Genomic DNA, 5,618 nt, shown 5'->3' with positions numbered 1-5,618 from the left:
GGGGGGGGGGGGGGGAGGGGCAGCGATGGCACCCATAGGCACTGCATTGGAAACCGCTGATCTAGTGAGAATTCCTTCTATGCAATAAGACAAGTGGCTTGTTTCCCATGCTAATGGGGGGTGGGGCACAGACACACACAGAGCTCACCTTGTATTCAGGTAAATATGGTAATAAATTTTTCATCTAGATGCAACATTTTTACAAATGATAAATACTTACCCAAAAGGTTTGGCAATAATCAGATGCAAGATGAGTACCAGTTTATATTAAGTAACTACTTACACAGCATGAAGACAACTCACATACATTACCCATTAGAACAAGTTAGAACTCACTACTGATTACCCATTAGAACAAATGTAGAATAAATCTTTTACTTGGGAGTACATTTTACCATGCTTCAGGTAAGAAACTGGCTGAATGACTTGGAGATGTACCAAAAGTCTTTAAATCTGTAAGACAGGGGTTAAATCTCAGATAAATTAAATAAGACTATCACTTTAACAATATGCTTAAAGCAAAACCAACATCTACAGTCTGCCTGTACAGCAATATATGCAACTGTGGTCCCCTTTGGTATAGATGTTTACTACATGAACTCTTTTTGCACAGCTTTGGTATCTAAAAGCTGAAATCATTCTAGATGACAATTATTTGGCATCTGAAAACTGGCAAATTTACCAACATTTTAGTTAAGGAAACAGACAAGTCACTTGAAATGGTAACAAGAACATGTTCTGCCTTAAGAGCCACACCTACAGTAGGGTTCCCATGAGCCCTACCAATGCAACTGAACTAGTGGAAGGGGGAGAGGGGGAGGGAGCAACTTTCCAAGTGTAAAATGAAGGCTTTAGCAGTGACTCACTCCCAACTTGGCATTTATAGCTAGCAATCTGACCAGTATCATACTACACACTCTGATTTTGCACTTGGACTGCGTTCATCAAGACCACCAAACTCTTCAAGTACACTGAAATGGCTGAAGTCCAAGCACCATAACCACAAACCACAAAGCACCTAATTATGAGGACTTCCCACAATATTTTAAAAACAGTCCTGACTGCTACACTGCTCTCTCTCTCTCAGGCTCAAAATCATCAGGTATAGCGAAGTGCCTATCAAATTACTTCTGGGCCTTCCAGTCCTTTCATCACACACCCAAAATTACTACAGCCGTCTACAAGACCTTAAGAAGCAGCTCTAACAATGATGCTGTCAATAGATCCTGCCTGGGCCCTTAATAAAGAACTTGGTAATCATCACCTAACTCCTGGAAAGGCAGCCCATAATTTGAGAGCCAGATCAAGGACAAAAAAATAAAATCAAGTGTTCCGAAGACCCTGCAATTATTATTAGCACCCTCATGCACTTCCCTGCATCCCTGCTATTGTTTGTTACAGTCATTTGCTGTGTTTTAAAGACAATGAAGCAGGAACCAGATTTTATCCACTTTTACAGTGTTCAAAGTCCTATTCCTAGATGTGGCTTTTGAATACTACATAACACTAAAGAGTGATGTCCCACAGCCACACAGTGGGGTTTGTCCTGCTTCTATGACTGACACACTGAGAAGCTTGGGAAAAAACTGGAAGTTTAGTGTCTCATATTACAACATCAAGAAATCAGGAGAGTTACAGGTATGTTTTAACCTTCCTTTTTATGCAATTAACTGTAAAAGAGGTTTCACAGTCCTTCCTCTGTTATAGAAGGTTCCTTTATAAAACTTTTCAAGATGGAGAGTTAAGGTAGTGTCATCCCTTTAACATGTGTATGCAATTTACATTAATGGCAGTAGTACATACACATCAAGAAGGATGATGTAGAAGACCTACCCTTACTGAAGAACATAAGATGCCATACAAATTTTGACCAACTATATTTAGTCATAAGACAATCTAAGACCACAAAAAAGCAAAAATTTAAGCGACCTATCATAAAAAAAAAAGTTAGACTAAATGATTTGGCAGCTCTTTCCACCCTTACATCCTACAACAGGGGTGGGGCAAAATGCAGCCCTCCAGGCCATTCTATCCAGCCTGTGGGGCCCCCAAAAAATTTAGAAAATTAATATTTATCTGCCCCTGGCTGCTTATCATGTGGCCCTCCATGGCTTGCCAAAACTCAGTAAGTGGCCCTCCGCCCAAAATAACTGCCTGCCCCTGTCCTACAAGAACACTTATCCAAATTAATACAAAATTTTAAGGAACTAAAAGTCAATATTCCAGTAAATTTTCTCTTTCCTCCTAGGGTTACTATATTTAAGGGAAAAAAAAAGTCCCAGTATTCAAAGTCCACAAATTTCACTGTTTAATTAATTTATACAAAATGCATAAGTACTTTGAACTGCATATACGATAAATAAACCTGCCTGGCTTATTATTTAGAACAAAGAAAACAGTAATTGAAGCAAGTGACTAACAATCCTATAAAATTAAATATTTGAACTTCAAGAATAATTTTTAAAATTCTCAAGTTACCTATCAAGTTGGTTTTTTTGTTTGTTTGTTTGTTTTACCTACAGTAGTATGTATGCAAAGACACACCATAAGATCCAAGGCATTTATACTGTAGTAACTTTATGAACTCTGACCTAACTTTAAAAAAAATTAAGACCCAAAATAAGTACGCAGCAACATAATTCATGACTGTCTGTAAAGTGTAAAGCAAGTCTTATTCACACAAGCAGCCCCACTTCCTTCAGCAGAACTTCTCAAATTAGCAATCTGCAGGACTCAACTTGCTGCAGCAGCTGTCATCACTTGTTTTACCACACTGAAGAGTATTTTAATGCTTTTATAAACATGCTCTTCCATACATGTCTACAGCTAAGTTTTTCTACCCACTCCAGCACTTATTTTTGTAGTGGTGGGAGTGAACTAAGTCACTTGAAACAAAAGCAACTTTATATTTGATTAGGGAAGGACAAGCTTTTTAAAACTTATGATTACCTTTTAAAAACATATTTTGCACAATTACCTTTTCAAACAAAAATGTATATTACATTTTAAAAATTAAGTTACATCATTAAATTTACCAGCACACACATGAATGCCGTATCTGGAAATTACAACTGGTATTACAACTCATGTGAACTAAAATAAAACTTGAATATTAAATATACTGAAGTCAATTAAAAACTAGCTAGCCCATTGCTGTAGAACAAAATTTAGAGTACTGCTCAGCTTTTATTTTTGGTTCTTTTCTTTCGCACAACAAGCAAGACATCTTTCAGAGAATATATTTTAGATGTAAGCAAACATGTCTGGCTGAAGTCAACCCTGGAGTTTCTTTACTAGTCTTCACTGACACATACCAGTAGCCCATTCGGTTTTCCTAACTCAGCATTACCCTAATACAGAGAGCCCAGTTAATGTATTTGACCAAGTGTCAGCATTACAATTACACAGCATTTCAAACATTTTAGTCAACAGGCATATTTTCTTCAACATAGTCGAATCATCCCTGTATTATCTACATGCTGTATTTCAACTTTGATTATCTAGCCCTCACAGCTGTGAAGATAATTGTGACCGGAGTATATAAAAGAGCCTGTTTCGCATACTCTACCATAAGCACAGCCCAAAACAATTCTGGCTTCAGTGAAGGCACCCAAACTGTTGTCCAATTTACTCTGATGAGAAAACTTGCCGTTACCCAAACTAGTTTGAAGGTAGTTATAGCAGAACTCCACTGTAGTGTTGAGATGCCACAACTACAGTACAGACAAGACTGATACAAAAGAATGAAATCCTATGCACTTTTCACCTTCATTAAAGGCCTACCAAAACATCTGAATATAACCGTTAAAGTGATTATCAACAGAATTAGTTAATACACAGCTGGGAATCTGGAAGTTGGAGCAGGCTGAAAAAAGCAGAAGAGAGTAGCAAGCCCTAAATTTATGCCCCAGTCACAGCTTGTAATTTAAAAAACAAAATTAATCCCTCTTCACAGAATGAGTTTCCCCTCTAATTTCAGACTGTTAGGTACATCTTTACAAAAAAGGATACTCATCTATTTAACTCTGAATGACATGATAGAAGCAGCAGCAGAAGCTTCCACTCCTGCCTCAAGCCTCCACACATCAGCATTACATTTATAATTCAAACAACTCCATCCATCTACTTTCATATACAGCAGCAACCTCCTCAAAGCTTCCAAAAGCCCCATGGTATATTTTGCATGCAAGAGCCAGGAATCTGGGGCCAAAAAAGATGATAGGGTTTCAGAGTCACCATGGACTTAACTCTGAATGATATTTAGAGCCAATATTTGTACTGCTTGAAACACCTTAGACACCTGGAAAATGAGTTGAGCTGGAGTGTAAAGTGAGCTATTACAGTGGAAACAAGACTCTCACTTTGCACTAATCTCCTTAACAGCTTCTTGATTATTAAAGTGTAATATTTAGATTAAACAGTTTTAATTGCTTATTTTATTTTAAAGGCTTAATTCAGAGCTAGATGCCACTCGCTCATACTACTGACACAGGCAAGCACTACAGAGCTCATACAGCGAAGCCAGGCACCAACACAATGCTCACCCTCTACTGTAGGAAGAAAGCCTCCAGATTCCTAAAAATAACTCTATTAATGCCCGAGAAACCTCTCCAAGTGACCTGAAAGTTTAGCTACTACTGGATTTTCTTCTCTCAGTCGGAAGCAAGGAGTAAGTGGCAAGCTGTGCCATGCTCTAAACCCCATGTTACTTCGGTGTGTTGGAAATGTCACTCTCCCGTTCCCAGCTGCATCAGTTCAGTCCGATCAAGGGTGAAGGCGCTTCCCGCCCCCGCCCGGGCAGTGCTGGGCTCCGCCACCTCCGGGCCGCGCTCGGCCCGGCCTGACCCACCCCAGCGACGAGGAGTTTGCTCCTGCTACGACTCCTCCAGCCCGGCCTGTCCCGGGCTACAGACCGCACAAAGCGGGGACGCGGAGTCAGCAACCGGGCTGCTCAGTAAGGCCGGGGGCTGGCCACAGACAGCTGCAGGCCACGGCTCCCCATCGCCGCTGCCGGGCCCGGGACCAGAAGGGGAAAGCGAGGGACCGAGCGGGGCTTCCCGAAAGCCGGGAGGGAGAGGAGTCTTTTCCTCCCAAGCTGCTCCCCGGGGCGTGGCGGGGCGGTCCGGGGCCTGAGCCTCGGCTGCCTGGTCATGGGGCGCAGGGCCCGGCGGAGGCGGCCCCGGCCCCGGCCCCAGTCCCAGTCCCAGTCCCGCGGGCTCCCAACACGGCCGCGGAGCCCGCGCAGGGACGGCGCCTCCAGCCAAAGTTTGTCCTGCGCGAGCGGCCGCACTCACCCGGCCCGACCCGGCCTGTCCTACCGCGCCGCTCCTCTCCCCGCTCCGCTCGGGCTGCCGGCCCCGCCCCGCCGGGCTCCCACTCCGGGACTGGCTGCAGGCCCCGCCCGGCCAGTCCCGGGGGCGGGGCCGGCGCCATCTTGGGAAGGCAGGGGCGGGGCGGGGCAGGGCTGTCCTCCCCGGGCGCGAGGAGGCCGTGTCCCCGCGCAGGGCCTTGCATGGGTGGGGCGTGTTGTGCGGTGCGGTGCGGTGTGGTGCGGTTCCCTCGGCCCGGCGCCTTGTGGGAGGGTGTCTGTCGCCCTGCAACCCCTCCTGGCTGCCCGC

The 5,618-nt window shown here is 44.0% G+C and overlaps 1 protein-coding gene across 2 annotated transcripts in view; it reads right to left on the bottom strand.

The window, feature by feature from the left end:
• The window catches only part of PLEKHF2 (pleckstrin homology and FYVE domain containing 2), a 20,590-nt gene extending 15,259 nt beyond the window's left edge, over positions 1-5,331 (bottom strand). Inside the window, exon 1 of one of the 2 annotated variants that reach the window (XM_019527960.1) lies at positions 5,295-5,331. The gene's annotated coding sequence lies outside the window, so the exon portion shown is untranslated. Of the gene's footprint in view, positions 1-4,619; positions 4,641-5,294 lie in introns of those variants that run through there. The other variant, XM_019527961.1, reaches the window with a different exon arrangement.
• Between the last annotated feature and the right edge of the window lie 287 nt (positions 5,332-5,618).

This window comes from Gavialis gangeticus, unplaced genomic scaffold (genome assembly GCF_001723915.1).
Source record: "Gavialis gangeticus isolate Ggan-Ray unplaced genomic scaffold, GavGan_comp1, whole genome shotgun sequence".
Lineage (NCBI taxonomy): Eukaryota > Metazoa > Chordata > Crocodylia > Gavialidae > Gavialis > Gavialis gangeticus.
This window is presented reverse-complemented; position numbering and strand designations above follow the sequence as displayed.